General features: G+C 47.8%; 1 pseudogene; it reads right to left on the reverse strand.

The window, feature by feature from the left end:
* Positions 1-21: 21 nt before the first annotated feature.
* LOC110330291 overlaps positions 22-10,981 on the reverse strand; it is an 18,208-nt pseudogene continuing 7,248 nt past the window's right edge.

A 10,981-nucleotide genomic window follows, 5' to 3' on the forward strand; every position in this document is an offset into this window, starting at 1 on the left:
CCCAGCTTTGACCATATATAGTCAAGCGCTCGGCTCGGCGGCTGCGGCCCCACGAGCCTGCGCGGACACCGCCCCGCCCCGCTTACGGGCCCGCCCCGGAAGTGACGTGGCGCGACCCGTGAAAAGGCGGCGCGGAGGGTTGTAGGTGCGGGACGGGAGGTTTATCTTCGGGCTGTTTGGCTTTGCCCCGGGAGCCTTCTTGAGGAGCAGATCTCTCTCGAGCTTTCCAACGCCAGCTTGGCGCCCCGGCTTGCCAAAGACTTGAAGCCCCGGGGCGTATGGGGTTTTGTTCGCCTTTCATGCTTAGGAACTCCTTCCTTAGACCCTATGTCTCCCTCTCCCCACTGCCTAAAACTTCCTAGTAGCAAAGAAATCAAGAATAAAGAATGTAATTAGTAAGGATGGCAGGGGTTGTTTCCTAACACACGCTCTGGGGAGGGCGTGAGGGTGGAACTCTGTTCGTAGGGAGGGAAAGAAAGCAAAATCTGAAATTTTCTGAGCCTCGCAGTGTTTCATGAGGGCAAAATGAAGTCCTCTGGCTACTTGCTTGAAAAGTCCTGAAGCCCTAGTTGGAAACCCGGAGAGTGGTCTTTCAAAGGAGAGCTCTTAGGGATTTGCAGCAAATGAAAAAGTCCATTTCTGCTCTATAAGTTGGAGCCAGGTTTGTCTTGCTAATGACCCTGCGGACCAGTCCCGACCTACTCTCCTGGTTCACCTGGTCACCCACCTGATTGCTCTCCAGCCTGGTGTAGCTTATCTTAATCTAAGCTGCTGTCTAGTTAGCGGTTAAATGAATTTATAGCCTCTAGGAGCTCCCAGGTTTCGCAGAGAAGAGTTTTCAGTGTCCTCGGCAGGTCCTGTGTGGGAGCCTCAGTGTTTCTGTGCTGATAGACCAGCATTTTTAAGGTTCTATGAATATTACCCCCTGCCCTCTGTGACATTTGTTGTTTACCAGGATTGCTTGTCTAGGGATCCCATCTGGTATGTTTTATAAAACAACAACAACAAAAAAAAGCCAGGGATATGTTCGGTGGAGGCGCAGTACGTTGTGTGGGAAGGGGTGCCTCTGTGGGCCCATGCTGAGGCATCCCCTCCCCCAGGGTACCAGCCACAGGACAATGTAATATAGAAATAGCTTATTTGGGACATGGGGAGGAGAGTTGAGGTTATAGTAGAAACAGACAGAGTAGAGGCCAGCCATGAACATGTGGAGATGGGGATCGGCTGAGAAGGGACAGAAGAGGAAGAGAGCAAGAGAAGAGAGTGAGGAAGGGGCAAATAGCCCCTTTTATAGTGAGTCAGGTATACCTGTCTGTTGCAGGGAACTATGGGGCAGTGCCTAGAAGGAATGCCAACACCACCTGGTTAATTTCTCTCAAAAGTGGTGACTTCTCAGTCACTGTCTCAATGAGTCACCTGCCCGCCCCAATCCTTCACTGCAACTTTCTTGCCACTGTAAATAGGGTCCTTAGTTTGCTTTCCCCATTTGCATTGTTGATGTTGCCATAGAACCACCAAACTGCCCACCAGCAACACATGGCTACTTAACTACCATTATGATTTCAGAATAGTGCCACTGATAGTCTTCTAGTGACCTCACTGCACTGTGCAGATGAAAGACACTTTCCCTGGGTTTGGTCTAGCGCTGTCCTAGGGATGTGCTAGGGATATTTTCCCTAACAGCAAGATGTCTGTCCTAGGATTCTGGGACAGAAGATAGTGTCGACTGTGAGTTTCTTGTTTACTAGAATTGTTTTAGAGAATCGCGATAACCTTTCTAAACCTTACTGAAGTTCCCACTCGGCATGGTACACTGCTGCGGTAACACCAGCTCCAAGCTCTTTACAAGCTGATAGCTGTCCTATGCACATCAAGCCTTGGTGCTGACACTGAGAGTGAGCCTACAAAACACTTTGGGGCCAAGCTCTCTGGCAGAATCCAGGCTCTGGTGCATTTTTTTTTATCTTAAATGACATGAACACACCAGAGAGCTCGGATATGGGGCAGCTTATTCACTATAAATATCATGTACCATTCATCAAGCTTTCCAGGTTTTAGTATAAGAGGGGGGCACTCGGGTGTGTGAAACGGTTGAAGTGCCCATGCAAGGAACAGGTTGGTTACACCTGTCAGCACTAATGTTTGGAGACAAGCAGCTGGGTTTGTCCAGCAGTAAGTCAAGTGAAGAAACACTTGACGTGTCCATACAATGACTTCAGTCTTCAGTCTCTAGAAATCAGCCTGGCTGCTCCCACCCACTTTGTCTTTGTACCCAGATGCCTCCATCACTGTCTAAGGGAGTCTTAAAAGCTGCTAGCTCTTCAGACAGACACACAGGCCAACTGAGATGAATGCCCTGCCTGCCCCTCCCTCCTCATTGCAGGCTCCTTTGGCATGTTCTTTCCCACACTGACTAATGAGTGGTCCAGCCTCCTTGCAACGGCAGAAACCTCACCCAACCTCATCCTCCACATTCGGTCCGTCATTGAATCCAGTGCTTTTGGAAGGACTTAGCCTGAATCTGTGTATCTCCATCTTAGTGCTACCCTGCTCCAAGCTGCCTCAACACCTGGGCCTATTCTGGCTCCTTGATCATGCACAGAGTCGACCATTGAGGCCAGTGAGATTGAAGGGACTCTAGCCAGCCTGCCTGTGGCAAACATGGCTCTGGCAGGCCTTGCTCTTCTCCCCATTCCCTCTGCCTTGCTACAAACCCATTAGATTACATTCCTAAAGCTAGCCACCACGGTACATTCCCTTATGTGTCCACTTCCTCCACCTGAGGCTGACTACCAAGGTCCAGCTATCAAAGTATTGAAATCTAGCAATTAAAAATCCTCTCTGGATTAATTAACATGCCCAATTAAAATTAAACACCTCATCCTAACACAAGGTTACCCCTTTTACATTTATAAACTGTCATTTGCCTATGGGCCAAGCCCGTCTCCTCTCTATCCAGAGGCAATCATTTGTTGTCCCCTTCCTAAACAAACACACCTCTCCCCTCACCCCTGTTCCTTTCCTTTTCTCCCTTGTTTCTATTTTGTCTTTTATTCCCTGCCCTTTGTCTCTCTGGGGCAAATAGATGTCCTTTGTGCTGAGAAGTTGGTCTTGGGGCTCCTGAGCCGATACCCCCAAGTGGTCTTAGTCTCCTTATCCATCTACTCAGTGTTCGGCCCCTGAAGTACCTCTCCTGTCTGGATTTCATGCAACTTAATGGGTGTGGTTCTACTCTGCCTAGTGGCTACATCAGTATCCTGTACCTGCTATTTCTAGGCCGTTCCAGACACCAGACTTTGAGGTCATCCTCTTTACAAGCCACACACTGTGTTATTTGGCACTGGTTACAGCGTTTCTCCCTTCCCCCATGAGCACAGCGCTTCCCAGACGGTTCAAATGAAGCTACTGACTGCTGTGAGGAAATGGGCAGCATAAAATATCACAAATTTGCATTCAATTCCAAAGATGCTGCATTAAAGCAAGGGACCCCAATAGTATTTATGGAAAAACATGGGGCAGTCAGACTTGGGTAAGCTAGTTTCAGTAACTTTAATTTGACATTAACATGGACACCCCTCAGTTGGCCTTGGATGTGTTGTCTTATAGCCCCCAGATGAAAAGTTGCCTTTTGTTTCCACACATAGCGGGATACATTAGGGATGGCGAGACCTGTCTGTTCTGGGAACAGAAACCAGTGAGACGATTCTGGACATCCAAGGCAGATCTAACCTCTTCCTTGCAGCCCTTGATGGCTTAGGCCCAGTTCTAGACAGGGGAAAGGGCTTTTCCTAGTCCTCCCCTGTATGCGGCCTGAAACAGTGCCCCTTATAGAACTAGCCTGATACCCTATCCTCTGGAGTCTGCTGTGTGGACTGAGTCTCCTGGAAAAGGGGTGTCTTCCGTGTCACTGACTTGCCTTCTCACAGCCTACCCACTAAAGGAATTTCAGAACCTGTCTCAGTCTTGGTCTCTTAAATGAGCTGAGGGAGACCATATTAGGGGCCATCTCCGATCTCTGGAATAGTCAGGACTAGGGTCACCCCTTTTGCAGCCTCACTTTCGTCCATCTCCAGTCTGCACTAAGGCAGGCAGATTCTCCAGGCGCTTGCTGTGTGCCCTAGAAGAGCTCTGTCTGTGGTGGAATTAGGCTTTCCATTGCGGAAGCAACCTGCAAGGCCCTTGGCTGCAGAGCCTGCCTTCTTGGATCTTGGAAATCCTAAAATCTAACACAGGTTGAAGATTTAGGTGCACTTAGATGTGACTTCGAGTTTTCAAGTCGCTGGAGAGGAAAACGAGCTTCCAGGTACTTGTTTGATTCTGAAGCTGGTCTTGGGAGGTTGTCTGTCACATGGGAAGGAGAGCTGAGCTGTTATCCCCAAAGAACTGCTGCTCTGGTCTTCAAGCCCTGGTTGCAGGAATCTGAGGACTGGTTACAGGAACCCTGGCTTGACTCCATAAACCTACCTAGAAGTTATTAGCCTCGGCACTGTCGATCCTTCAGAGGGGAACAACAAGTGAATTAAGTCATCCCTGGGGGAGCTTGTTACTGGATTCCTCCTGAGTGTCTCTATAAATACTTTGTTTTCAATTGGTCAGCACTATAGCAATCTTGTAGAATTGTCACGATGTCTGCTGTAGTTCACTTTTCTGTTTCTGTGAATGATCCAAAAGCAACCCGGGAGAGGAAAGCTTATTCCAATTTGCTTTCCAAGTTCACAGCCCACCACTGAGGGGAAGTCAAGGCAGGAACTCAGAGCATAAACTGAGAAGGAAGGTTGCTTGCTGTCTTGCTCGCTAGATCATGATCTTCATGCTCAGCCATCTTGCTTTTACAACCCAGGACTACCCGGCCAGTGACGGCACTGCCCACAGTGGATTCATGCCCTCCCACACTATCAAAACAATTCATCATAGATGAAGCTACTACACAGATCTCACTGGGGTAGCTCTTTGATCCAGGTTCCCCTATTCCTAGGTGACTCAAGGTTCGTGCCAGGTTAACCATATAAACCACACTGGCTTTCAATTCTATCATGGACTCAGACACTTTCCAGTTTGAGGTCATTTACAGTAGACACTTCATAAGAACTTCGCATTGCTGCCAACATCACAGCTACTTACCATTCAGGCACATCCTATAACTTTAATTTTTTTCAAATCATATTTTTAATGATGGTTTTTAAACATTTTATCCTTATTTTTAATCCACCACTCGCCAGCAGTAGTGGAAAGAAAGGATACAAGTTGTGGGGGGAGTGTACCTGCTTAGAAAGATTTTTTAGAGCAACTCCCATCTGTGTTGCCTGGAAATCAGCAGTGCAGTTCACAGGTTAGCAGGCAGTGGCAGCTCGCCACTTGCAAACACTCCACAGATAACACCAGTAGTCCAGTTGGGTAGAATTGAGTTAGCAACAGCGGTGACACAACCTAGCAGAGACAGCCAGGCCTCACTCAGCCTCAGCTTGAGTCAGCAGGAGGGACCAACAGGAACCCCAGGAGACATTCTCAGCTGTTCCTCTCTCAGGGAAGAAAAGATCATCAAAGATGCAAGACCCACCAATGTTACACAAACCAAGCACTATCCCTCAGTGGAGTCCTATTTATGCCCTCCAAACATCACGTGTCCCCCACATGCACGTGCATCCAATCAGCCCAAGTCCTTGGAAACAGCAAAAAACTGCAGCATACCACCACAGGTTTTTTTTGGTTCGTTTCTCTCTATGGCATCCTGGCAAATGCAACTTAACTATGAAGTATAAGGTGGACTAATACTTGCGTGTCGTTAGCAAAGTATCTTTCATCACCTCTCCTTTCACGTGCTTGCTTTAGCAGAACATCCTGTCTCCTGTGTCTGCTTCAGTGAACCGTGAGACTCCTTCACCAGTCTGCCTTAGCCTTTCACATTTGCGTCCACTTTAAGGAAATGTTCCTTCACTAGTTTGTCCCAGCAAAACACCATCCAACCGACTTTCCTAAGAACCCTTAAGTTTTCACTTCACACCCTGTTGTAGTTCCTTACCTATGAATTTCCTAGAGCTAACCTAGGCAGCTAAGCCTGTTAGCTCGGGATTTTCCTTGGTTGATGGCTAACTGATCCAGTTGGCAATCCTTGTTTTGAAAGACTCAGGGACCTAATCGTGTATCCTATGGCTGTTCAGTGAAATTCTCCTGTAGTAGCTTTGGGTTCTTGTTACTGTCTCCTGCTCTGCACCCAACCCACACCCTCACCCCCCTCTGCTCCAGTGCTGCAGCTCAGGAGCTTCAACCTTTGCCTGCCTTGCATTCTACCAGGTAACGTGGTTTGCTGGGGCCAGGGGACAATTCCACCTCACCTGTGTTCATATTTGCCTATCTAGGGCTATTTTCTGAGGCAGTATTTTCTACCTTCTTAATTCAGCGAACACTTTCTGAGAACTAGCTCTGGGCACTGGCTGTGTGATGATGTCTGAGCTCTGGGCACTGGCTGTGTGATGTCTGAGCTCTGGGCACTGGCTGTGTGANGATGTCTGAGCTCTGGGCACTGGCTGTGTGATGATGTCTGAGCTCTGGGCACTGGCTGTGTGATGTCTGAGCTCTGGGCACTGGCTGTGTGTGATGTCTGAGCTCTGGGCACTGGCTGTGTGATGTCTGAGCTCTGGGCACTGGCTGTGTGATGTCTGAGCTCTGGGCACTGGCTGTGTAATGTCTGAGCTCTGGGCACTGGCTGTGTGATGTCTGAGCGCTGTCTTTTTGTTGGTTGGTTGGTTTTTGGTTTTGTCTTTCGAAACAGTTTCTCTGTGAAACTTGCTCTGTAGACCAGATTGGCCTTGAGCTTAGAGCTCTGCCTGCCTCTGCCTCCCGAGTGGGCATGGGCCACCACACCCAGCTTAATACTATCTTTACATTGGGGAGTGGGGGGGGGGGAGCATCGGGTTCAGGTTTTGGCTTGTCCAATTTCAGAAGCCGTAAGTGATGCGCAAGTATGGTTTAAGATGAGGTCTGCCTTCTTTAGAGCTGGTTTTAACACATAGGAGAAAGGCCATTATGTGGGTGAGTGGGTGGAGGAGCACCTTCATCGAGGCAAAGGGGAGGGGGGAGAGGAGGATGGGATGGAGGGGGTTTGTGGAGGGATAATTGGGAAAGGGAATATCATTTGAAATGCAAACAAATAAGATGATTAATAAAGAGAGGGAGAGAGAGAGAGAGAGAGAGAGAGAGAGAGAGAGAGGCCCATTATACAAAAACTGTGATTTTTGCGAACTTAGTTTTAGCCATTCAGCCAAATTTAGTGTTAGTAGGGTTCAAACTAAAAGGTTTACACATCTTTTCCTTCTTCCAGTTTAGGCTGGAAAGCCAGCATTCTTGGCTTTCAAATCCATGGTCATATGTCTGTTTGCAGTGCTTGTTTCTAGGGAGTGGTGTGTGTATTATCTGTCTGTGCTCAAAGTATGAGGGCTTGGCCTTGTGATTAGCCTGTGTTTTTATAGGTGTTTTTGCCACAGGGTCTGATCTAAGGGCCAGAGCAGAACCTATTGCTGGTTGCATCGAGATTGTTTCTACAGCGATTTGCTTGGGCAGACCAGACTCTAGCTTGCCCTGACTTGCATGTCTAATTAGCACTATGCTCTCATCCTGACCCTGATTGGAAAAATTGCCATGGGATGCTTTTGGGGTGCTCCTTCAAGCTATTCCGGTGGAATTAGCCCAGCCCTCTTCCTAGGGGACACTGAGGATCTTTGTGTAGGTTCTGAAGCTTGGAGAACTCCATCCCAGCTCCTGCCTGTGCCCTCTGACCTTGTTCCCAGGGTGACTGTTTCTGAAGCCTCTTGTTAGCTTTCTCCCTAATCTGAATGAACAGGAACCAGTGGCCTGCTCCTCCCAAAAGCACATCTATAGGTACCTTAGCTTCTGTGGAGAAGGGATGCTGATAAGCTGGATGCTCCAGGCTTCTTCATTCTCCTGCTTCCTGAAAGGAGAGGAGTGAGTGAACTCTGCCCCATACATGGCCTAGGGAAAAGCACAAGTGTCATTAGACCCTTTCATCTGAGCTCTGCCTGCTGCTAGCTGGTACCCTGGTCTGCTTCCCTGTAAGTCGAGTCATCCTCACCGGAAGGGGAATTGAACTGTAGGTCTGCATGTGAATAGGAGGAACGTTGGTTCACAAGGATGACCATAGCCAAATGGTGACTCCAAACCCAAGTGACTTAAAGAATAGAAGTCTGTCTTTAAGAAGAGAAGCCCCCAAATCAAGGAACTGCTAGGGTTGGCCTCTCTTGAGACCAGAAGAGAAATGTGTTCCACCTTCTCTCCCATCGGGCTTCTGCTGTGGGTACTCCTTGATGTTCCTTCGCTTTAAGCATCCTCCCCTTGCCCTTGACATTCTCCCTATGTACAGTTTTCTCACTCTGTGAGCACACTGGTCCTTTTATAGCTGCTGGATGCTGTCCTCCAAGCATCCTTTCAGTTTCCACCAAACGTGTACTAATCTTGAGACCATCCAGATTGGGTCTCTTGACAGTCTCTCCTAGGAGGGTTGGTGGGTCAGCTGCATAGAAACCGCATCTGTTTTCCCTGCCACTTTAGTTAGTCCCCCACTCTGATCACATTCCAGGACCACTGGGACCAGGCAATTGCATGCAGCTGGGGTAGACCTTTGTGTAGCTGATGAGGCACGGGAGGAGTAACTGAAACATCAGGTGAGGGCCTAAGGGCAGAATGATGATCCTGAGGGGAGAGGGGTCAGTCGATTGCTCCCAGGAGCAAGGCTTTTTAAAATTCCTGCTTTATCTGAGTGTGGCTTTACCCCTTTATAGGAGACAGACTGGCAAAGCTCCTGCAACCATAGAGGAGCTCACTGCCCAGCAGATGTTGCTGTCCTGTATCAATTTTATTTCCTATTTGAACAGAGAATTAGTCAAGCTAACTACCAGGAAAAACATCAATGGAAACCTGTGTTTCAGGTGCAAAGAGGCCTTTACCTGTGTCTTAGGGTTTTGATTACTGCGGAAACAACCATGCCAAATATAACCTGGGGAGGAAACAGCTTATGTCAGTTTATAGTTCCACATGGCAGTCCATCCTGAAAGTCAAGGCAGGAACCTGGAGGCAGGAACTGAAGCAGAAGCTGTGGAAAAGTCATGTGTACCTCATAACTTACTCAGCCTGTGCCACCCACATGAGGTGGCACCACCTACAGTGACCTGGAACTCCCCCGCCCTCCCCAACATTAATCAAGAACATGACTGAATACTTGCCCACTGGCTAATCTGGTAGGGGTATTTTCTTTTCTTTCTTTTTTTTTTTTTCTAAAGGAATTAGCACTCCGCATCTGAGTTATCTCTTTTTTCTTTTCTTTTCTTTCTTTTTTATTTTAGATTTTTATTTGTTTATTATATGTACGTACACTGTAGCTGTCTTCAGACACTCCAGAAGAGGGCATCAGATCTTGTTACGGATGGTTGTTAGCCATCATGTGGTTGCTGGGATTTGAACTCTGGACCTTCGGAAGAGCAGTCGGGTGCTCTTACCCGCTGAGCCATCTCACCAGCCCCGTAGGGGTATTTTCTGTACTGAAGTTCCTTCTTTCGAAGTGAATCTAGATTGTGAATCATGTAAAACTAGCCAGCACGGCCTATTACGGGACATTTTATATCATATTGCCATAGGATAACCACTGCTCAGCTCTTCAGCATGCAATAGCTCTCTATTTACATGGAGTCCCCAGGTGGGCAGCCCCCCGTGTTTCCATCTAACATTTTAAATGATGGAAAGTGTACAAATGCATTAAGCTACGTCTGCTCTGCATGCCTTGGAAACTGCTATCGGTTTGAGTTCATTATGTAGACAGCAAGTAAAAGCAGAGGCAGAGAGTAGAGACATAAGATTGGGTGCTCAGAGTGGCCAGCAGAGATGACTGGAGCAGCCCTGCTAAATCATACAAATGGCGACAGCAAGCATGGTTTACAGACAACAACTTGGGGCAGCCAGCTTGAGCTGCCAATGGAGAGTCCCAGACAGAGCAGAGTGCCCCCTAGGGGCAAGCTTTTCAGGAACCAAGCAAGTAGCAAAAGTTTAACATTAAATCTGCACTTGGGAGGATTCAGGAACAGTTTGGGGACACCCAGGCAGTCAGATGGAGTTCACAGTTGAGTCCCAGCCATCAGGTCCTGTTGTCCTCTTAGATGGATGAGTTTTCTCAGTGCAGGCCTTTTTAGATTGTGGGACAAACACTAGTAACCTTTGCTGAAAATGTCTCACTCCTTAGCCCTTTGTCATGAGCACATCTTTACCATTGTGCTATTTTGCTTTTTTTTTTTTTCCCTTCCCTGTTGAACTGTGTGAGGTAGGGGGAAGCACATTCCGGGGTCTTACTTGAAAATCTGTTTGAGGCTGGGAGAAGATAGCCCCTCATCCTCAGAGTCTGTGCTCAGGAAGCTTCAACAGCAAGTGACAGCAGTGCATTCCACCAGATTTCACTTTGGATACACACACACACATACACACACACACACACACACACACACACATAGAAGAACATGTATATGCAGCACCATGTCTACAGACAGAACTGAGCATTAAATGCCCACTTCAACTCCAGTCATTTTATGAAGCAACAAGATGCTGAGCATTGTGTTCACTAAGAAATTACAGTGGGCATCGGTGGAAGAGAAAAGCGGACTCGCGGTTAGTACTGGCACAGACATTAACAGAAGGGGTCAGTAAGGACAAGCGAGGGCTAAAACAGTTTTGGCATGAGGTAGAATGAAAATAGACGATCTGATTGCATTTAACCTAAGTTTCAGGTCTCAGGAGGCTGAGACACAGGCCCTGAAAGCCATACTGGCCTGTATTCTTTGAAAGCCCAACAAAAGAGGAGCATGATGAAAAATAAAGATAGGACAGGCCCGGTGTCTTAGTCAGGGTTTCCATTCCTGTACAACATCATGACCAAGAAGCAAGTTAGGGAGGAAAGGGTTTATTCAGCTTACATTTTCATACTGCT

This window comes from Mus pahari, chromosome 13 (assembly GCF_900095145.1).
Source record: "Mus pahari chromosome 13, PAHARI_EIJ_v1.1, whole genome shotgun sequence".
NCBI lineage: Eukaryota > Metazoa > Chordata > Mammalia > Rodentia > Muridae > Mus > Mus pahari.